This window comes from Medicago sativa, chromosome 1 (genome assembly GCF_051527215.1).
Source record: "Medicago sativa cultivar Bolivia chromosome 1, Bolivia_mono, whole genome shotgun sequence".
Taxonomy (NCBI): domain Eukaryota; kingdom Viridiplantae; phylum Streptophyta; class Magnoliopsida; order Fabales; family Fabaceae; genus Medicago; species Medicago sativa.
Window position 1 is genome coordinate 49,051,992 of NC_140749.1, and position 24,599 is coordinate 49,076,590.

General features: G+C 36.2%; 1 long non-coding RNA gene, 1 other non-coding gene and 1 pseudogene across 7 annotated transcripts; 1 reads left to right on the forward strand and 2 right to left on the reverse strand.

The window, feature by feature from the left end:
* Window positions 1-7,749: 7,749 nt before the first annotated feature.
* LOC146955035 (uncharacterized) lies at window positions 7,750-12,290 on the reverse strand. Of its 6 annotated transcripts, none has more exons than XR_015015923.1 (4): window positions 12,148-12,290; window positions 11,301-11,368; window positions 11,132-11,215; window positions 7,750-8,047 (listed from the first exon to the last, which is right to left on the reverse strand). It is a non-coding gene; the product is annotated as an uncharacterized LOC146955035 (long non-coding RNA). The 6 variants fall into 6 exon arrangements; XR_015015915.1 differs by having other exon boundaries at window positions 11,295-11,368; XR_015015912.1 differs by having other exon boundaries at window positions 11,143-11,215; window positions 11,301-11,419.
* On the forward strand, window positions 8,057-11,089 carry LOC146955036 (uncharacterized; annotated as a pseudogene).
* Window positions 12,291-18,795: 6,505 nt separating the features above from the next.
* LOC146955037 (small nucleolar RNA R71) lies at window positions 18,796-18,901 on the reverse strand. Its single transcript, XR_015025240.1, has one exon. It is a non-coding gene; the product is annotated as a small nucleolar RNA R71 (small nucleolar RNA).
* Window positions 18,902-24,599: the final 5,698 nt, after the last annotated feature.

A 24,599-nucleotide genomic window follows, 5' to 3' on the forward strand; every position in this document is an offset into this window, starting at 1 on the left:
TATGGGTGATTGAAGTTGGCAAGTTCTTTTAAAATAAAGTATTATAGATACCGGTTGTTACGACTCGCGTTGTGAGGGCTAAACTCATTAGAACCAAGATTTGATGAAACGTATGTGTTATCAACTCGTTCTATGATTTTAGAGTAACAATTGGGGCCTAGATTCAGTATTTATACATATATTCATAGTAGAAAATCATCAACGTCAATGACCCGTGCGCTAGTTTATGAAGTTTTCTTAGAAAGAAAAATTAAAGAGCAAGCATAGGAATGATTAAGCAAGATATAATAGGCAAGAATACTGAGATACAAGGTTAGATGTTTGAGGAATGTATATTCAAGTGCACGATGAGTTTACTATGGGAATTTGAGATTTCTAGGAAAAAAGTTCAAGTATGATATGTATATATCAAGAGGTGAACCCAACTAGAAAGAACGTAAGATCTATCCCCAAATAAAGTAATATAAGTAAACGATAAGTTTATCGTGAGTTTTGATCTTACAAGCAGTGGTTAGTGTAAAGTTGTGGCGTGATTGCAATATGGAAGATCTTGAGAATAGTTCACGAAGATGGTAAACAAGAGGTGGACAGGAATGTGGAAATTCCCTCGCGCTAACGGATTAGAGCATTGGTTTAAGCCAACCGGTGGGAATCAGATTAGCGTCACGAAAGTTAAACGGTAATTACGGAATATGGGATTTATGTATGAAGGAATCTTCGTGAAGAATGTTCAGTTGGTAACACGAATTTAGCAAGAAGCATCATAAGACTAGAGTCGCTACATGTGAATTAATCAGGTTACTTAAATTGGTGATAATGAATACATGTGAGAATCAGAAGGTTTTCTCGTGTGACTCAAAGTAAAGATCGAAGCATCAAGAACGAAGACTGGTATTCAGAATAGGTAGTAACACTCGAGCAATATTCGAGTAAGATATTTTGAAGATTCAAGTTTAGTGTTCCTGAAAGGAGGAACAAGTTAACGTCAAGTGGGCTAAGGATTTTCTATGGCTTATGTTAGGCAATAATTCGATTATGTATATCGGTTAAGAAGAGAAGAATCCATTTTTGAAGTTTAAGCATGTTATCAAGAAATGAGATGTAATTCTTGGGATTCATACCTTCGTATGCCATACTTGTTACACGATAACGATACTTGCTAGAACAAAGTCAAATCATGATTTTTACAACTATTAAAGATGAAATTGGTATTAAGGAACTTGAGAACGATATCGTTTTAAAAACATGAAATTTTACATTGTTGAAACTAATGAGGTACGTCCTAAGCGAGTAAGCTCAATTAAGACGTATAGACTTCAGGACCAACTTGTTATAGGCAAGCTTGGGGCGAGTTGTAAAACCTTTTTTTTTCAAAATATTGAGACTCGTCCTGTGGTTCTGCAGTATCATTACAGACTCAGTTTTAAAATGAATTTGCTTTAGTCATGTATCTACTCGTTCCAAGAACCTATGTACCAAATATTAGAAATATATTGAAGCAGAATACAAGAACAAGTATCGTTACTAACTGACAAGAGTAGCACTTGAAGCTATGCAACGCTATGGATGTTAAAGTTTGATGAAGTGAACAATAGTGTTCGCTTATAGTTAGTGTGAAATGCACAGATTTGTATTAAGAGTGTTCAATGCAAGTACAAATGGACTTAGTAGGAATTTTTAAGACCAAGTGAACCACCGAATTGGTTAATAGATTGTCCGCTGAATTGGAGTAATTGATTTCACTTCTCCATGTCAAGTTAGACAAGTTACCCATATATTTGGGTGCAAGGAGATTGTGAAGAGATTTGTTGAAGTATCAAGATAAGTAACATAAGTAAGAGGTATAAGTCGCAAGGTACGATAAGATAGATTGTGTATGCATACATGATAAGATGTTTAGATACAAGTAAGCACTGCAGGGCAAACCTGGTTTCCGATAGGATTCTAGTTAAAAGGCGAATCCTGAGTGTTTCAGTCAATGAGAGGTTACTTGTATGAATGGTTTATGCTAAGCATAGGAGAAATGGATCCGAGACGACTAATCCACTGGTAGCGAAGGTAAGTGACGACCATGATGTTCTAAAATAGTTCTGCAATTTTGAGTAATATATTAAGATTGAGTAGAGACTATATTCGTTTATGCGGATATAGAAAGAGGAAGAATTACATGTATTGATGAGGAAAGTATGTTTCGAACTCTTCGAATTTAGTTTGATCAGATTTTGTATAATGGAAACCAAAGGAGTCAGGTTTTAGTTGCGATGATTGGTATGTGATTTCTAAATTTCGAGGAATTTTTTTTTAAGGGGGGTAGAACGTAATATCCCGCCTGTCAGTATCGGAATATTACCAGTCAAACGTGCAAGGGGATGAAGTTCATGGAAAGTAAGGGTAATGGAATGTTTATTAATGGCATAAGTCAGGTGCATGTTAAGTACGACGGAAAATATTTTTATGAAATATCAGTCAAGCAAGGGTTTATGTATCAGTGTCAGGCTAAATGCGACTAAGACGAAGGGCAATTAAGTAATCTCGCACAAGTGAGTATTTAAGTGATTTTGGGGGTGAAAACCTCATATTTCCTTCTTCTTTCTCTCTCTAGGTTTTGAGAGAAAGAATTTCTCTCTTCCTTCTCTCTAGCCACGCCACTCTCTCTCTCTCTCTCTCTACCATAACCTTTCAAAGCTTCCAAACACAAAGGATTAGTGATCAAGCATGAATCAAAGAAGCCTTTTGAGCAAGAAACATCAAGAAGGAGAAGTTAGCATGATTAGAGGAACTTGGAAGTTAGGGTTTGGGCTTGAGCAAGATGGATCTAATCTTGTTAGATGCTGCAAATATTATGTGAGTTCTTAGATAGAACCTACCTATGGGTTTATGTGCTTAATTTTGCAAGGAAAACATGATTTGAGATAAATTTAGGAAAATAAGATTTTCATACCCTAGCCTCTGATCTTGCTTTGTACATGTTAAAATTGCTATAAAAGATGTTTTATAATGATATATAAGTTGCTGGATGTTCATAGTGCGTTGCAGGATCAATTTGGACGAGTTTTGGGTCAAAACTGTAAAATCTGCACCATATACCCGAAGAAACTCGCTATTAGCGAAATTTTTGCTAATAGCAAATTTCTTCAGACAGCAGCTCAGAATATTTCGCTATTAGCGAACCTTGCTGTCCCAGGCAACATGTTTTTGGCTTGTTGGCTCATTTTAGGGTCGGTGGTGCATTCCGAAGCCTTTCTATCAACATATTACAACTTTATAACCCCAAAACAACATCTAGGCAATGCACATAACATCAAATGATCCTTGAATCAAGAATCATGGTAATATTAACATGTACATCAAGAAGGCACAAGAGAGTTTAAGCCGATTTATTCGGGTAGAGATGAACTAAGAAAGGGAATAAATGTAGAGCCTCGACATAGCTTGTCGAGAACTAGAATGGTAACAAGAATCCCTAAGTATGACTAGTATATGTACTAGGGTGTTAAGTATATAAAGAGCGAAGTGTAATCTCTTCGCACATGAACAAGAACGATTAGCATGTATGTTAAGCTGTGGTTGAATAGTTAATCTCTCCACCATGATTAAGTATGAACAAGTATAAGTTACCGCTAATCGGATCAATCAAGGTTCCGAGGTAAAGATGTAAGCATGAATAGGTTTAATCTTTTACGATGTCAAGACTAAGATTATAACCGCATGTCGGTGCTCGTGTCTCTTATTATCCACGTCAGGGGATACGAGAGGTTCTCGAACCAAGGGGAACGATTCAAGCCGTAAGGGACCCGCACGACACCGAGGGAGTCCGATGTACGTACATCGGTCATGTATGGGATTGTTCTCGGGGTTACTCCACCCGGGACTCTTCGTAAAATGAATCAAGATAATGACTGTTTGTTCAACGCTAACCTAATGAATGAACTTATGCACGATCATGTATGTTATGTTATGCTTATGATTTCATGTATGATTAAGTTAAGAGCAAGAGCATGAGATGTTATAAGACAAGTACAAGGCATGTATAGAACAAGTAAAGAACATGATACCGATGACGATCTTAGGTTTCCCCTAATCGTCCGGTTTAGGTTCGTGTCATGATTATGTTATTTTAAGGCCTCGATACGTAGAGCGTATTCTTGGCAATGCGGTTTTAGATTCCCCCTTGACCGCCATGACATGTATAGGAAGTGAAGCCTATAACAAGTAAGATGAACCTATGACGGGTCTAGCATGCACTATCGTCTAGGATAGCATGACCACACACGTATAATCAACCGGCAGGTTGTATTGTAGACACGTGGTGACCGTAGGTTTCCCCTAAGGTTACCTATAGCCTAGGATTTAGGGGAACTCACTGAGACATTATGTCTCATCCCAATCCTTATTTGTTTCAGATAAACAGGTTGGACGACAAGGTAGTAGCCGGATGGATATTTCAGCAATGGCTCGTTTGTACTCGAGGCAAGAAGATCATGGGATTCAAGGATGAATTTATCTTAGCTTAGATAAGATATGTTGTATTGATAATGTACGAACGCGTTTTGTTGTATAATATATTCCTTCGAAGCTTTTATGTTGTATATTTTAATGTATCCAGTACTAAAAATAACGCACGTGCTAAACTTTCTAGATACGTTTAGTATGGGTGTTACACATCTACCTCTCAATTAAGAGAAGAATTAGAATCGGTAGAAAATATAATAATTAGCGAGAATAAAATTCCTCAAGGAATTTATAATCAACATACCACAAGTGGGAAATCACCTACTCAATCTGAGATGAGTTTTCATCTCCCAAACCAATGATTTTTTATGGATTTTACACCAGGAAGTGATTTTAGAAAACTTATCAATGATGAGTTTGAAATGCAAAGAAATTCTGAATTTAGAAAATGGTATTTCAAGACTTTTAAACCTTGGGAATTAGCTGAGATAAAGCAAGATTATTATAATGATCTTAGTAAGAAGATGGATCATATTCCATTTGTTAAATGGTTTCTAAAATATTTTTTAGAAAAAATTGAAAATGAAGTTTTAGTTTTGAAATCAAGATCTTGGACTTTATCTAGTGGAGAAATTGTTGAATCCCCCTTTCCTCCTAAACAATGTATAAGTTTGGGAAAAAATGTTGAAGCTACTGCTTATATTTGTCAAAAAATTGGTAATAATTAAGTTACCCTTCAAGAGTTAAATCCTATAATTAGAGCTCAGAATTATGCTAATGCTTTTATTACTCGCATAGGAGACCAACTTATTTCTTTAGAAAAAGAGTTAATTAATTTAAAAAATCTTTTTGAAAAACACCTAACTCAAACAGAAAATAAACCTTATGATCCTTCTAATTCTTCTACATCCATTAGTGATGCCCCTATAATTCAACCACCTATCAATATAAAGGATTTTAAAATGGAAAAAGAAAGTGATGAATTTGTTAAAATCCTAGAACAGAAACTTAGTCAACTAAAAATAAACATGTATAAATGAAGGATTAGCTTTATGTAATGATATAAAGTTAAAAAATGAATTAAAAAAGCAAAAATTAACAGAAAAACATCAATTAGGAGAATTTTGTGAACAATTTGCCTTTGACTTAGGAAAACCTCTTATTGATAAGAATAAGAGAAAAGAAAAAATTTCTAGAAAGAAATCTCATAGAGATAGTAGAGGAGTTTATAAATCTTCTCATAAGAAGAGACACAAACATAGAATTTTTTTTTCTAAAAATAGATTCAAAGATAGTAGTCCTAAAAAGGATAGTAGAAAAAGAAAAGCCAAGAATATGGATGTAACATGTCATAAATGTGGTAAAATTGGCCACTATGCCAATCAATGTTGGACAAAAAAGGCTCTTAATAAAATCGAAGATGAAAACCTTCGTATTCAATTAGAAAAGGTTCTTCTTATCAATAGTGATAGTGAAAATAGCAACAATAACTCCTCAGATAATGAGATCGAGGTTATCAATGAATCCTCTTCAGAATCTAAAAATTCTATTGACAATAATGATTGTCAATGTGATTATTGGAAAGTTATTGTTGAAATGAATGGATTAAATGTTCTTACTAATGAACAGGATGAAGCTTTAAAAGTTTTAGAATCAATTTCAGATAGTACTCTGAGACGAAAGATGATAGAATTCCTTATAAAAGAAAATTCTAAGAAGGAAACGCCTCTAATTATAGAAGCGCCTTATCAATTTAGTGAAATCTTATCAAGATTTCATCAGTCTAATATTAAGGAAATTCCTGTCTCAACTAATGACTTAAAAAGAGAGATAAGTCTCTTGAAAACTGAAATTGTTCAAATTAAAAGAGATAATAATATATTATCTCAAAGAATTACTGCTTTAGAGAATATTAAAAATATTAATCGCTCTAAAGAAGAGATTGCTTCTGATGATAATCCTGAAAAGGGTTATTTAAACCTTTTAGAAAGAGTAACTTCTCAGAAATGGTTTGTTAAAATTACTCTTGTTATTAATAAAGAATTCATTCTTAAAGATGAAATAGCTTTAATAGATAGTGGTGCAGATCTTAATTGTATCCAAGAAGAAATTATCCCAACCAAATATTTTGAAAAAACCACTCAATCCATTACTCATGCCGGAGGTAATAAACTCCAAGTTAAGTATAAATTAATTAACACCTATGTTTCTAATCAAAATATTTGTTTACCAACTCACTTTATTTTAATAAAAAATTTAACTCATAGAATAATTTTAGGTACCCCTTTTTTAAATAATATTATGCCTATTGTCAATATTGACCAAAAAGGAATTACTACTTTTATAAAAGATAAAAAAATAATTTTTGAATTTATCACCGATCCCCAAACTAAAATGCTAAATGAGGTTAAAGACATTTTACTTAAAAAGGAAAAACAATTATGCTTTCTTAAAGAAGAAGTTAATTTCTTTAACATTAACGATCAACTCAATAGAGATGAAGTTAAAAAAAAAATCAAGTCTATTGAAAAACAATTTCATAATGAAGTTTGTAATGATCTTCCTAATGCTTTTTGGGAAAGAAAAAAGCATGTAATATCTTTACCTTATGTAGATAATTTTAATGAAAATCAAATTCCAACTAAAGCTAGACCAGCTCAAATGAATCAAGAATATCTAGATCTCTGTAAAAAAGAAATTCAATCCCTTTTAGATAAAGGACTTATTAGAAAATCTAAGTCTCCCTGGAGCTGTACAGCTTTCTATGTTAATAATGCAGCAGAGAAGGAACGAGGAGTTCCTAGATTAGTAATAAATTACAAACCTCTTAACAAAGTGTTAAAATGGATTAGATATCCTATACCCAATAAAAAGGATTTATTAGACAGATTAAGTAATGCTTTAATCTTTTCTAAATTTGATATGAAATTCGGATATTGGCAGATTCAAATTGCTGAATCTGATAGATATAAAACTGCCTTTACAGTTCCTTTCGGACAATATGAATGGATTGTCCTTCCTTTTGGGCTTAAAAACGCCCCTTCTGAATTTCAAAAAATTATGAATGACATTTTCAATGCTTATTCTGAATTTATAATTGTTTATATTGATGATGTTTTATTATTTTCCAAAAACATTGACCAACATATTAAGCATTTGAAAATATTCAAAGATATTATAAAAAGAGATGGGTTAGTTATATCTGCCCCAAAAATGAAATTTTTTCAAACAAGAGTCAGATTTTTAGGACATGAAATTCATAATGGAACAATTATTCCAATTCAAAGGAGTATAGAATTTGCCTCCAAATTCCCAGATATCATTAATGATAAGAAACAATTACAAAGGTTTCTTGGAAGCCTGAATTATATTTCAGATTACTATAAAGACCTTGCTAAAGATACATCTATTTTATATAATAGACTTAGAACCAATTCGGGTCCTTGGACAGACAATCATACTAAAGCTGTCCAAAGAATTAAATCAAAAGTTAAATGTCTTCCTTGCCTTTCCTTGGCCAATCCCAACTATTTCAAAATTGTTGAAACTGATGCTTCCGATAATGGGTACGGCGGCATATTGAAGCAAGTTATTCCTGAAAACTCAAAAGAAGTTTTAGTTAGATTTTATTCGGGTAAATGGAACCCAACACAAGCTAAATATCCAACTATTAAGAAGGAAATGCTTGCAATTATTAAATGCATTTCTAAATTTCAAAGTGATTTATTAAATAAATTTTTTTTGTTAAGAATTGATTGTAGCTCTGCTAAATCAATAATAGAAAAAGACGTAAAAAATCTTGTTTCAAAGCAAATATTTGCTGGCTGGCAAGCTCAATTAGTTGTCTTTGAATTTGACATTCAATTTATTAAAGATGAAAATAATTCTCTTGCTGACTATTTGACTCGTGAATTCTTACAGGGAAATGACAACCCCTAATAGGGGAAGAGGTAGAGGTCGTGGTCCTGGAAGCTATGGCAGAAGTAGAGGTAATAATATATTACCTTACCAAGAATCAAACATTCCCCTAATAGGGGATTAGACAACAATATCATACAACAAGGGTAAACCGTCTTTTACTACCCAGAAAAAAGAAGAAGCATCTTCTTCAAAGACTTCTGATAAGATAATATCTTATAAAGAAGTAGCTAGTAATGATCCTCTTCATGAACAGATTTCGGAATATTTCGAAAATCCTGTTACTGAAAATATTTTACATATCGAAGAAGAAGATGTCGAATTGGCAAATAATGATGGTTGGTTCATAAAAACCAGATACCTTGAATCAAGAGGTTATCCTAGTTTGTCTGGAAAATCTAGACCTCATATAGAAATTCTTTTAAAAATCACAGAATTTGTAACTATCACTCATTATTATCATAATAATGATCCAAAAAAATTTATAAATTTTAGCAAATGCCATATTACCAAAATCTTGTCTCCCAAAGAATGGGGGTTAGATCCTAATGGAGAAAAGGCTATTAAAATAGTCGGGGACAAAATTATTTATTTTAATTATTGGGACTATGTCCAAGCTTTCACACAAGCTTTCTATTATCAAAATCCAAAGAATAAACATTCTTGGTTTTTCCCAATTAATCCTCAAATTATTAATAGACCTATACCAAATTGGTTTCTTAATTGGTGGACTAAATTTGGTCCCATTACAAATGAAATTCTGCCAGAAAATCTCGAAGAATTATATAAAAAATGGAGTGATAATAGTCCTCTGATTTCTAAAATTAGACCAGATAAATTAGTTACTGGACAAAGTCCAATGTTGTTCTTTATAAAATTCCAAATACCTTGGATATGGAGGTGGTCATTTATAGTGGCCAGAGATAAATTTAATATTTCAATCCTTCAGAGAATATTCTTTTATAAATGGTGGTCAAAAATGAGCACTGAAGATATTCAAACAATAATTAAGAATGTTGAAAGTGTTATTCAAGAAGATCAATGTAATAAAGACAAAAAACAAAGTTCTCAGCCAAATCCTTATATTCAAATGAAGAATTATTTTCAGAGGAAATATCCCACAGAAACTGAAGACCAAATCATGCTCAGGACATTAGAACATATGAAGTAGCAATTCTGCTCTACTTTTTCAACCAAGACTCCTAAAGATGATACTAAGTCAAACTCATCACAAGGATCTTTTGATTCTAATCTAGAAGGAGAATCGCAGCCTGACGATGAACCTACTCCATAAGATATCTGGGATGCCATGATCTACACGGCTGGTTCAAAAGGTATCAAAGATAAAAAACCACAAGGATAAATTCGGAAGTTCCAGATCAATAATTGAGTAGATAAATTTCAAAGATTCCATCATAATGGACAATAATTCAGTGGCCGACATCAACCACTTTAATTATTTAGTATTTTGTTGGTTTTTCTGCTTTTGTCTTTGTTGATGTGATCGATGGGGCCCACAAAGAGCACCCGGCACCCACAAAGAACAACTTAATAGAAGAGTCAATTATTGATGCCAGGTGTTCTTTGTGGGCCCCATCGATCACATCAACAAAGACAAAAGCAGAAAAACCAACAAAACACTAAATAATTAAAGTGGTTGATGTCGGCCACTGAATTATTGTCCATTATGATGAAATGTTTGAAATTTATCTACTCAATTATTGATCTGGAATTTCCGAATTTATCCTTGTGGTTTTTTTATCTTTGATACCTTTTGAACCAGCCATGTAGATCATGGCATCCCAGATATCTTCTGGAGTAGGTTCATCGTTAGGCTGTGATTCTCCTGCTAGATTAGAATCAAAAGATCCTTGATATGAGTTTGACATAGTATCATCTTTAGGAGTCTTGGTTGAAAAAGTAGAGCAGAATTGCTGCTTCATATGTTCTAATGTCCTGAGCATGATTTGGTCTTCAGTTTCAGTGGGATATTTCCTCTGAAAATAATTCTTCATTTGAATATAAGGATTTGGCTGAGAACTTTGTTCTTTGTCTTTATTACTTTGATCTTCTTGAATAACACTTTCAACATTCTTAATTATTGTTTGAATATCTTCAGTGCTCATTTTTTTACCACCATTTATAAAAGAATATTCTCTGAAGGATTGGAATATTAAATTTATCTCTGGCCACTATAAGTGACCACCTCCATATTCAAGGTATTTGGAATTTTATAAAGAACAACATTGGACTTTGTCCAGTAACTAATTTATCTGGTCTAATTTTAGAAATCAGAGGACTATTATCACTCCATTTTTTATATAATTCTTCGAGATTTTCTGGCAGAATTTCATTTGTAATGGGACCAAATTTAGTCCACCAATTAAGAAACCAATTTGGTATAGGTCTATTAATAATTTGAGGATTAATTGAGAAAAACCAAGAATGTTTATTCTTTGGATTTTGATAATAGAAAGCTTGTGTGAATATATATATATATATGGTTTTGTTACAAGCCACCCTTTGGTGGTGTCTTTTAACAAGTCACACCTTAAGGTGTGATTTTCACTTTTTAGTTATAACTTTGCTAAAAGACACCTTCATAAAAGTAAGTTGGTGTCTTTTCGCAAATGCTCATAGAGTAACTTGATAAAAGACACCTTCATAAAATGTGTCTTCTATCATAACCTATATATATATATATATATATATATATATATATATATATAAACGGATTAGTAGAAACACATATTTCACATACATGATTTATACCAGAGACCACTAATGGCTGCATTTCCAAGTTAGAGGTTCCAGCAACAAATCCATCTTGCGATGCCTTACTTCCCTGAGGAAATACAAATACATAGAAGCAGATTCAGAAGAAATGTTCTAAGATGTTAAAACTCATAAAAGTTTATTAGTACCTCAACCTCAAGAATAAGACCATCACGTCTTTCTCGACCACGACGCAACAGTGAAGCAGCTACTTTGAGGAAACCTGAGAGAGCAATGATCCAGCCCAAAAGGATCATCATTGAAACTGTAATTACTATATTCGGATAGAAAAATCCATGGTCAAGTAAAACATATAATCAATTGATAATAATAACATCAATTTTTTCTGACAACCCTTAATCACCATGAGCTAATGCAATTGTACAGGAATGAATCAATGAACCTAAACCAAAGTAAATTAGGATACATATAAGAATATTTATTTTTCATCTAGTTCAAAACAATACTTGATGTCTGAAACAAAATCCTCACATCTTACATACATATATAAAATAAAGGCTAAAGTGCAACTTTGGCCCCCTATCTTTCAAAAAAGTTGCGATTTTGGCCCCCTAACTTTGAAAACTACAATTTTGGCCCCCCATGTTTAGGGAAATATGCTCTTTTAACCCCCTAACATAAGGGAAATATGTCTTTTGACCCCTTATCTTTTCAAAATGTTGCGATTATGACCCCTTATCTTTTCAAAATGACCCCTTTTTTTGGACACGTGTCGCCTTCTCAGCAGTTTTCAAAGTTAGGGGGCCAAAATTGTAGTTTTCAAAGTTAGGGGGCCAAAATCGCAACTTTTTGAAAGATAAGGGGTCAAAGTTGCACTTTAGCCTAAAATAAATGAATTAAACTATATATAAATGTTTTCTCCACTAATTCAAGTGAATATACTCTTGGATTGGAACTTTGAATATGACAATAAAGGAAAGAAATTACTGATCTGAAATTAAAAGTTACGATAGAATCATATTAGAGCAAGCAATTACTGACCTTAAATGCTTTGTTTGCTAGAGATCTGATTCAACTATTTCTCATATATAGAACAAACAATGTCCTTGACCTTAAATACAGTTTAAAGTCTGAACTCATATACTAGTATATATTCACACTCCCACACAACATTGGATTTTAAATACAAATACTAACGTTACTATTAAAATATTGGACTTGCACTTTCCTTTAATAACTTCTTTTTCAATAATGGTGTGTGGATTTCCTTTCCGTGTCTTCTTGTCGGGCACTAGACAATAATCAGTATACCACACTTTTACTTTACAGTCTTATTTGATTTGATGACAAATAGTATCATTGAAATAATTTGATGACAGAATTGTGATATTTGTACAACCATATCTAACAACGATAACTTTTATTTACTCTCTTTCTATTGTTCCAAAACAATAGAGAGGGAGAGAGAAAAAAAGGAAGAGAGAGATTAAGAATATAATGTGAGTATGAGAGAGAAAGATGTCAAAAATTGTCAAAAAATAAATGTACATATATCATTTCTCCAAATAATAATACATGAATGAGTTTTTTTTGCCACAAACACAATTATCACATGAGCATCTTATTTGCCACATCATCCAATTTTAGTCTCAAATTCTCATGTGTTGAAAAACTTTTTCATTAAGAGTTTAATTAGTATAAAATTGTGGTTGGTTATACAATCATCTTACCCATTGATTCAATGATGTGATGCCATTTGAAAGTATGTATAACTATAAGATAACCTTTACAATATCATTGTGATGCCACTTTTTCATTAAGAGTTTAATTAGTATGTATAGCAATTTAACTCTTATATTAATAATCTCGACCAACTCAATCAATGGGTACGTATAAGATTAATTCTTTCTTTTTTTTCTGTATTTTTTATTAGGGCTCCACTTTCAATTTTAGAACAAGGCCTCCAATTTGATTGAGACGATCCTGGATCGAGGACCAAAATAAGGGAGTAAAAAATGTATCTAAGTATACTAAATTTAGTTAATCTGTCAGCCACCTGATTAGTTTCCCTTAAGTAAATCAACATAGAAAAAACTACCATTATTTTAGAAAAAACTATCTAAAATTGACAAGCCTAATTAAAGCATCCGGAATTATAACATGGTTAAGCTAGAAGGACAGTCCAAATCTTGATAGAGATAACCAAAAAGATACCATTATTGTCAAGATCCGGGAAGGGGTCCAACCAATTAGTGTCCGCAGTTTTACCTTGTTTTTTTACACAAGTGGCTGTTTTAAAGACTTTACCATTGGACTGAGGCTTCCCCTTATATTGTGCATATATAATTCAATGAAATCTAATCTTCTGTGATTGTAAACTAGAAGGACAGCTGCACCATGAACTGATTGAAGAATGTGTCGAGTAAAAAAATTGTGTTGCTAGCAATTCTCTTATTTTGAAAATTTATATAGTGTTTATACAATTATTTTAACATTCTTCCGTATAATAATTATTCCAAACATATACTTATACTGCGTGCATGTCAAAAAAAATATGCATCCCAAACAATTCTCTTATTTAGAAAACATATACCGACTATTACTTAGTTGAGTATGAGAGAGGTCATTGTCAGAGAAGACTGTTCCAACTTTGGTAAATTGAGTCCACAACGATAATACAAAGTAAAAAATGAGCCTTCTAATCATGATCTGCTGGTACATATTATCAACAATGTGTGATTGCATTAATAAGAAAACTCAAATGAATTCTAAGAACTACTTAGTTAGTCCTTATACCATGAAGGAATGATGTCAGGCTTACTCTACTCATGTAGTCGAAGACATGAATCTTCTTTCCTTTAGGTCCAAGATAATCAATCAGGCAATCCCATCGTTTGAATGAAACTGTGATATGCCGAGGCATCTATTACGTTAACACCAAACCCTTTTAGCTTCATACACATGCCTGAATAAATTATAGGATGCATGGATGATAAACGTGTTGTTACCTTGATTTCAAACTTTGTCATATCTTTGGCTTCGCTATTTAGGTAGCAAGAACATTGTTTGTCATAGATCATAAAAACATGATCGGATACAATACTTGCATATGGCCTAGATATGTAGAGTTCAAAATGGTCCTCCTCTTTACCTTGATCCTCAAGATCACAGATAGTGATGTTAAATTTTAACGGGGAAACAGTTAACCAGTTCCCACCAAGTACAAAGCAGAAAATGAAGCCGAGCAAAGGGGAACGCGATGTAGAAGAAGAAAGATCAATGACTACATAATCCATTGTTGTCATATACTCAAACCACTCTGGAACATTGTTTCCTGGATACACGTAAAGTGCTTGATAAGAATCATTGAACTTATTATGAAAATCATGTTCTGAAGCTGATACATGTTTGTATGCAAATTTCATAATATTTATTTGTGCATTAAACACAATATTTGCAAGTGAATGTTCATCCAATTTCAAGCAATTCGTGAATACAACCCTATTCCTGTTATCGTTGAATTGTTCAGGAATTGAAGGGAACAACACAGTCTCTAGTGACGTGCACCCTTGCGAAGTAACTCACGTTCCTCGCGAACAGAATACTCGGGCGGACATTCTTTCAAAACTCGCAAGTACACAAACTGCGAACGGAAACAAAACAGTAATACAGGAGGTTCTCAGCGAACCAAGCATCCAGGATAGAGGAACTCTACATCAAGAGATCAATGCGATCGGAATGGAAGACTGGAGGGGACCTATCTCTCGATACATAGAGAACGGGGAACTCCCTTCTGACCCGCAAGAAAAGACAAGGTTGAAGCGAAGGGCCTGCTCATTCACTTTGGTGGAAGGAACCTTATACAAAAGAGCTTCATCATTCCACTAATCAAGTGCTTAGGACCTAACGAGACCCAAGAAGTCCTTGCCGACGTTCATGACGGCATATGCGGACAACACCTTGGCGCCAAAGCTCTCGCAAAAAAGGTCCTACGAGCAGGGTACTATTGGCCCACCATGTTAAAAGGCGCCCAAGATTACGTAAACCTCTGCGATAAATGCCAACGACATGGGGACATGCATCTAGCACCCCCAGCTGAGCTAACATCTTTGGTCTCTCCTTGGCCTTTCGCATGGTGGGGCATCAACCTTTTGGGACCATTCCCTGAAGCCGTCGGGCAGCTGAAATACCCCGTAGTCGCCATCGACTACTCAACAAAGTGGATCGAAGCCGAACCACTGGCTAAAATCACAGCTAAAAACATACTCCGTTTCTTCAAGAGAAACATCCTAGCAAGGTTCGGAGTACCAGCGCTGGTCATATCCGACAATGGTACACAGTTCACGGACCAAAGGTTCCAGGACTACCTAAGGAATATCGGCATCAAACAAAGCTTCACCTCCGTCGAACACCCTCAAGCCAACGGCCTCGCCGAGGTTGCAAACAGGGTCATTTTACGGGGGATACGAAGAAGGCAAGACATGGCCAAAACTCAGTGGGCTGAAGAGTTACACGCGGTCCTTTGGGCCAACAGAACTACTCCCCATTCCACGACTGGCGAGTCACCTTTTCGACTCACATACGGGACAGAGGCAGTCTTACCCATTGAGCTAACCGAGCTCACATGGCGTACCGACGCCAACACTGACTTCCCTGCCAACACGGCAAATCTACGTGAAGAGCTCGAATTTGTTGATGAAGTCAGGATCGGAGCAACCTTGCATGAGGCAGCGCTGAAACAAAAGATAGCCACTCGCCACAGCAAGAAGGTCATAAAAAGAGAATTCGAAGTGGGCGACCTCGTCCTCCGGCGAAACCAGAAGGATTCTGAAGAAGGGAAACTCGCTGCCAACTGGGACGACCCCTACATGATCCGGATGAAGACCGGGACGGGGGCTTACGGACTTGAAGATCTCCACCAAAACACAATTCTAAGGACTTGGAATGCAGAAAAACTCAAAAAGTATTATACTTAGATGGCAGACAACGCCAATTTACTCTAGTGTACATACTCAGTTCTATACAAAGAACTCTTCGCTCTCAAACGAGCAAATAAACTGATGAGGAAAGTCGTGCCACTCCAAATCCAAAAAGAAAAAGGATGAGAGAAATTTACACAACAAATTCTCTTACTTCTCAGTATGTATGCTTACCGCTGCGACATCACTGCTCGGCATGTTAGATAGAACCGCAGCTCGCGTTGGGTGATTCACGCCTCAGTGCATTGAACTTAGAATGGTTTCTTCGTTCATCTGCTTTTACACGTCCATAACTTTGGACACACATTCAGATAAACGATCTCTTGGATGTGCAATACTTCTAACTAATACTCTGCGTAAACAGTTAGAAACCTCCTGCCCCAAACTCTTCCTTGCAAAACAAAGCAAAGGTAAAATGTTTCACTCAAAGTAACGAGCTACCTGGGAAGAAGGGGGCAAAACTTTGATTTCATCGAGTCAAAGCAGCAAAAAGCCAGGCGGGCATGCTAAACTCTCCGGTCATTAAATCAATTCGTCGAAATAATGATTGCGGGGGGTAGTCCATCCTGTCACAACAAAACGAATCTCGGCTTAAAAGCTTCACATTTCAAAAACGAACAACAATACAAGTCGAACAGTTAAGAGCATACTAATTATCGCAGTCTGACACACAAGATAGATAATTCGCTCTGAATAAATGCTTCAAACAGTATCAAAAAGACTCTCTTTACCTTCAAACGGGAAAGGTGCTCGGCAAAAAAATATCCTCCAGCGGTCGGTTACCAATGATCAAACGCCCGCACTTAAGTCATCACTCTTAGTCAAGAGCAACGACTTGGGGGGCTACTGTTCTGGACCGACCCAAAAGATCTTTGGCCCATTAACTTAGGCTCAATATCTTCTACAGCCCAAACTCCATGTTTGGCAACATTTCTTGCAACATACCTCCTCCCCACGAGAGGGGTGCACGAAGCAAACGAGACCGTTTCAAACGAACTCCAATGTCTCCTTGCACATTCTGCACGTTCCCGCAATAAACTCTCCGGCGGTTACACTACCCATAATTTCGTAATCGCCAGAGCCAGGTGTGCCACCACAACGGCTCTGCAGCCCTCCACCTCTATAAATAGGGGACTCAATGCAGTCCCCAAGGTAGAACTCTTTTCTTCTTCTCAAACCCTCACTCTCTGAATCTCTACTGAATTGAGCGTCGGAGTGCCTGTAGGTACACACCCCCCATCCGCTCCAGGAAGCATTCCAACACATTCTACCACCGTAGCAACCTCCATATTCAAAACACCGGTAGTCACCTTCTGTTCAGGTATGATCACCGCGGCTGTTTGGTTTATTTAGAGTATCAGCTTTTATCAGGTTCAGTTCCATTTATTTATTGCTTTTAATATGTATTCATCAAAATTATATTTAGAGAATAGTTTAATCATGTCTGAGTAGTCTAAATTGAGTCCAAAACGGAAGGACCGTCGTACCGACGGACCTCATGTAGCTGCGCGCCCCTTTTTATTGTAACGAGGATTTAAATATTTGTTTTGAAAATTCTGCTTTGCACTCTAAAAAGTCTACTACGAAAGTAGAGACACAGAGATATCGTTTACGCGTCGAAAGAGCGAAAACGATATCCGACTTAGAAAATTTGGATTTTTAATTGAAAAGGTTAAAGCGAAAGCACTTCTTTTCTTTTAATTAAGAAAATATTGAATTAAGAAAGGGAAAATTTTAAGCTTGTAACTATACACTACGAAAGTAGGGAGTTACGCGCTTGAAAATTCCGACAATGTATTGCGAAAGCAAACGATGTCTCTTGTTCAGTATTTTCTGCAAAAGTTTTATTTTTTCTCGTTACTATTAAATTAGCGCAAAGTTACTCGAGTGACGAAGGTCAACGATAACCGTCGTTTTGATCTCTACCCTAATTAATTATCTATAATCAATATTTATTTTACACGCGAAACCAAACTTTTGAATTTTGCCTTAGATAAACATAGAAACGACAAGAAGCGGTACTTGTTAAATTGGTCTCTGTGGATACGATACTTTATATACTAAAACCAACATAGTCGTGCACTTGCGGCCTTGTCGAGTTTTTGGCGCCGTTGTCAGGGACCAATTTTTGGCAATATCTCTACTCCGTTGTTACACCGTTTAGACTAAGGCCCTTTTATTTATTTGAAAAAAAAACGTTGCATGCGAAAAACCCGAAGTGCCGAAAATCTAGTCAGCTATGTTGACGAAATTGAGCGCTACTTTCGAGCTAGGCGCCGATTGTTCATTGATACCCCGTCGCAGTCTTAGACTCAATCAAAAATGGGCGACAACAACAACGATAACCGGCCACTGAAGGATTTCGCTGTGCCCTCTGAGGAGGAGCCTCATACGAGCATTGTTCGCCCTGCCATTGCGGCGAACAACTTCGAGCTCAAACCCTCCTTAGTGCAGATAATTCAGCAAAATCAGTTCTCCGGAAACCCAACGGAGGATCCGAACCTGCACCTTGCTACCTTTGTGCAGTTCACTGAGACGCTGAAAGTGAATGGCGTCGACCCTAAAGCCATTCGTTTACGTTTATTCCCTTTCTCCCTCAGGGACAGAGCCAGTGCATGGCTTAATTCCCTGCCGTCAAATTCCATAACGACATGGAATGAATTGAAAAAGGCGTTCCTCGCTAGGTATTTTCCGCCAAGCAAAACGACACAAATGAGGAACCTAATCACCTGCTTTAGGCATAAAGACGAAGAGTCGCTCTTTGAAGCGTGGGAGAGATACAAGGACCTTTTGAGAGCTTGCCCGCATCATGGGTTGGAAAAGTGGATAATCATTCATACCTTTTACAATGGTCTCTTGTATAACACCAGGATGACTATCGATGCCGTAGCGGGAGGAGCTCTAATAAACAAGCCGTTTGCTGAGGCTTGGGGCCTAATCGAGGATATGGCCCAGAACCATTACCAATGGGGGAGCGAACGCCCTCTAGCCGAAAAGGGCCAGCCCAAGGCAGGGATGTACGAGGTTAGCAGTTTTGATCATCTGAGCGCTAAAGTTGATGCGCTCTATAAAAAAAAAATAGACAACCAAACCATCACTCCACATGTCCCCGTGGCCTTTGTGGCCCCTAACTGTGACATTTGCGGGCACCTGGACACACTCCTACTGAGTGTCATCTGTTAGTCGATACAGACCAGGCAAACTACGCGCATGGGAACCCATATGGGCAAATAAATTCTAATTTCCCATATAAAAATAACAATCCCACCTATACGCAAAATCCTGCACCCATTGCACCCCCTGGTTTCCAAGGTCAAAGAGGAGCCCTTGTTGCTCCTATAAAGTCTAACCTAGAGCTAATGATGGAAAACTTCATCATGGCCCAGTCCCAACAGAACAAGGAGTTCCTAAATCAAAACATTCACACGAATGAAATGATTAAGCAGCTTGCATCTAAGGTCGACACGTTGGCCACCCATATCAAAATGTTGGAAACACAAATTGCACAACTAGCCCAACAACAAGCAGCTGCACCTTCAGGAACTTTCCCTGCGCAATCTCAACCAAACCCGAAAGGGGAGCTTAATGTTGTTACCCTGCGTAATGGAAAAGAGTTAGGGAACCCTAGTGAGAGGGAAGGCGCTGTGAAAGTTTATGTGCCTACAGAGAGTGGGGAAGTTTTAAAGAGAAAAGAGGCGGTGGAGGAAGAAAAAGAGAAACCCTATGTACCCCCACCCCCTATAAACCTCCGATCCCATTCCCTCAGAGACTTGCTAAGTCAAAGAGTGAGGGACAATTTAAGAAATTTATGGAGCTCTTGAAGAAGCTCCATGTAAATATCCCTTTCACAGAGGCTATTACTCAAATGCCCTCTTATGCCAAGTTTCTAAAAGAGATTTTGACAAGTAAGAGGAAAATCAATGACGATGATACTGTAGCCCTCACTGAAGGGTGTAGCGCCATCTTCCAGAATAAGATGCCACCCAAATTGAAGGATCTAGGGAGTTTTTCAATTCCTTGCGTTATTGGCAACTACGCCATCGATAAAGCGCTTTGTGATTTGGGTGCTAGTGTGAGTCTTATGCCCCTTTCCATCTGCAAGAGACTCAACCTAGAAGAGCTAAAACCGACCAGGATGTCTCTACATCTGGCTGATCGATCTATCAAGTACTCGGTAGGAATACTGGAGGATGTACCGTTGAGAATCGGCCAGTTGTACATTCCCACCGACTTTGTGGTAATGGACATCACTTGTTATACCCTAATTTTGGACCTAAAAATACTTGATCAATTCTTCTTTTCTTGCATTACAAGCCATTTGAACTGGCTCTGATCAATTACATCTTTCTCTGCAATGTTATTTGCAAAATTCACATGGAAGGGTATTTTGGTCTTTTCCTATATCAAAATTTCTTTCAATCTTTAAAAATTTGTTTGAGTCCTTTCAAATAGTCTGAATAAGTCCTTGCTTCCATCCTATGACAAAACCCTTTCCAAAAATTGCATTTGAAGTCATTTTAAGTCAGTTCTGCCCCTAGGGGCATTTTGGTCTTTTCACATGTTAAAACCTTGTTTAAATCTTAAAAATTGTCTCTGAGTCCTTCAAATTGGTTTAAATAAACTTTTGTTTCAAATCCCTGTTAAAAATCCATTTTAAAATTGCATCTGAGTCATTTTTAGTCGTTTTAGCCCTAGGGGCATTTTGGTCATTTCACACGAAATTTTGGCAGAGAGAGGTTACTTTAAAGTACCTCATTTAAGCCGTTGGTTCGTTTTAGTCCGTTTTGTCATTTTTAATTGTTTCACTTTACGTTTATTTCAAATTACTTTTTTTAATTCAATTTTATTAATTTTTGCATTTTAATCATTTGTGTCACTTTTCATATTTTTATTTTAGTCCCTATCTTTCAGTATTTTGCAGTTTAGTCCTTTTTGTCCAAGTCACAAGTCAGGGGCCACGTGTCAGATTTTTATTAGTCCGGTTAGTTACAGTCCACAGTCCACATGTCTTTTCCTTATTGGTCCAGATTGCACAAGTGTCAGCTATAAATACAACACATCATCAGTACACGAAAGAAAAAAAGCCATTCATTCAGTGCCAACTCAACAACACCAATCCCATTTTCTCTCTCTTCACCACAGAATCAAACCCTAACTGTTTCAGAAGAACCTCAAGAACACGATGAAGTTCATGAAGAACTTCATCCCCAAATCCTAAACCCTAACTGTCCAGAACCAAAATTCATCCCAATCCATCACCAAATTCGTATCAATTTCATCGCACAGAACTCAAATCAACAATTATTACGTGAATTCAGCATGAAAACATGAATCAAAGCCGTTCAATTTGACAAGTTCCTTTCGAAATTTTCATATCAAGTTCTCAGTGATTTTTTCTGCGAAAAAACCTCATCCTCGAACGTTTTTTCCCTCCTCTTGCAATTCAAGCCCTTAGGCGATCACAAGACGAAGGTCTGAGAAGAAAAGAAGAGGATTGAAGCAAGATTTGAACCGACGAAGGAGGAGAAGAGAGTTTCACCGATTTATTTTCGGTTCAACGCTTACCAGAAAGATCAGAAGCTCATTCAAGGATCTTTTGTTCGAATCTCCAAACAAATCCAGGTAAATTCATGTAAACCTTCTCGTTTAGTTCGTAAATCATCATCGAAGGTTCTAAGTGAAAGATTAAACGGTGAATTGAAGTGGAAATTCGAAAAGATTTGAAAAAGATTGAAGACAGAACCCTAAAAAACGAAAATCATGAAGATTCACCGTTTATTCTTCGAATTAAAGCATAGATTCATCACCAGTATGAAAAATGAGTCAAGATAGGGTTTAATTTCAGAGAAATCAGAAGAAATTTTCGAAACCCTAGGTTGAAGATTCAAGTGTAGATCTGTTCAAATCCAGGCCAGTCTTCAAAAAATTAGTTTCGAAATCATAAAGAGGAGAGAAAGAGCTTCAGGATGATGTGTTTAGATTTTAGATCGGAGTTGGTTGAAGCTCCGACGCGGCGGCGCCACCCTGGGCCACCACGTCGGAGGAAGGAGGCTTCGTCGGAGAAGAGAGAGTCATTTGCAGACTCTCTCTCTCTAGTCTGTGTTTTAGAGAGAGAAGTGGAAAGAGGAAATGAACCTGAACCGGTTCAAGGCCTTATATAGGCCAACGAACCGGTTCAACCCATGGTTCAACCCTGGCCCGTCTCTTAGGGCCCAATTCCATGCCTGTATGCTTGATTCACTATGCGCACCCCCTATCCTGCATGTTTCTTGCTGTTTTTTTGCTATTTGCACCCTTACCAGTCCAAATTTCTTCACAAAAATTTCTGAATTTTTCTAATGTGTTCTTGATATTTTTCTTAACATTTTGGTGACATTTTTGTGCTAAAACTTGAGAAAAGCACTTGAAGCATTTTTTTTCCTTATTTTTGTTAGAATTAGTAATTTTCTTGCACTTTTTAGTCCAAAAAACCTTTTAAAAAAAATTCCTAAAAATTCATATAGGTTTCTTGATGGTTTTGTAGCATTTTGTGATAATTTTTACATATTAAAATTGGTTAAAAAATAAGGTGTTAATTTTCCTACTATTTTGTGATATTTTGTGCTAAAAATGAATGAAAATTTGTTTGATCTTAATCCCAATTGCTTGGTAAATAATTGTGACCTATACCATTTGATTCCATAGAGTTTAGCCACTGTTTGTGTTTGACATTAATGCATGAGTATGAATCTTGATTAGTTACTTAGCTTACAAGTTAGTTGTGTAGTTAAATAATGCAAATATGTTTAAAGTTTGTTTTAAAATGCCAAGTAAATCATGTTGCCTTCATTCCCATTCCAAGATTTGATTCTAAACCTTTAAAGATGTATTGGGATGTGAGAATTATAGGTCACTTGGTTCTTGCATTCTATGAACAAATTTTAAGTCATGTTTGCGCTCATTTTGCCTTTATTTTGGTTTGTTTTCTATCCTTATGTTCTAGTGTTTCTCTTGCTTTATTTCCTTTGATATTGTCATGTGTTACTAATCATTTCATTTCATGTCTCATATTCTTCATAAGCATTCCCACTTCATCTTCCTCTCCATCTAATTTCTTGCACTTTAAGTTTCAATTTCATGCAAAAATTAGAATGTAAAGATTTAGGAGTTCTTGTACATACTTTACTTTTATGCAATTTTAATTTCTTGGCAAAGAGGCCATAGAATGTATCTAGGGCATGATGTAATAAGGACACTGGACTCTAATGATGTACACCGACACAAGCACCGACACATGCACACACACCACTTTAGGTATATAGCTAGAATATGCATGTTTAGATGTATGTTTAGGATTGTATGTTTAGATGAATGACTAGGCTTTATACTTAGAAAAATCATCTTCCTAAAAAAACATGAACAAATTTCACTCAAACCATTTTCCAAATAAACCTTGGGATCCAACATCCCATTGAATTTCTTTTTTTCATTTTCTTAATCAAACTTCAATGAAAAATAATCATGTTTAGACCAAATTTTGTAAATGACTAATTCAACCTCACAATTTCATAATCTCATGCCCTTGAGGCCTCTTTCTCTCATTCTTCAAAATTCCAATTTTCAAACTTAAAATCAACCAACAAAAACAAAAAAACATTTTTGGAAGAGAACTACGGTGGATTTGATCCCTTAATCGGGTACGTAGGCAGGGAACAAAATTCCTTCAATTCAACTAAAATAAAAATCTAAAAACATTCTTCTCCCTCCAATTCTTCACTTAGAAACTTTTAGGTTTAATAAATACTCTTCAAAATAGCATTTAAAAATAAAGCGCGCGCGTAGAAATTAAAGACGGTTCCTATAGGTTACTATAGTCGTTATGGGTGCCTAACACCTTCCCGTAGCGAAAACAACTCCCGAACCTCGATTCTCAAGGGTTTTGCTTACTTTTTCCCTTCCCAAGAAAAAATAAGATATCACCGGTTAAAAAGGTTCAAACGTAATCAATGTTTGACACCCGAAAACCAAGATAAAACATCACTGAAGACTCGTCTATCCCAATCCTCTTAGGCAGACCTTTCCATGCTACGGCTGGCGCTATCATAGATGTAAAGAAGAGGTCGGGGATGAAAAGATCGAGTTCATCTTGTCTAAATTCATGAAACATCCCTCCATTAACAATACGGCTTGCTTGGTTGATATAATTGATGAATGCATTAAGGAGCATGTGTCAGGACCAACTCCCACTGAGGAAATTGACATGTTCTTGACTCATACTAAAGGAGACGAGGCAAGTCCCCATCAAGAATAATTGGATGTAAATCCAATTGATCAAAATGAATGTCTCGCCCTTCTTCCCACTCCGACACAAGAGCAACCGAAAGTCAAAATGAAAGAGCTACCCAAGAACCTTAGGTATGAGTTCCTAGGATCTAACTGACTAGTCATAGATGAGTGCGTTAAGGAGTACTCGTCAGAGTTACTCCCGACTTATAGGTTGGAACCCCCCTGAAAGTTGAGTAAGGCGTCGAGTTA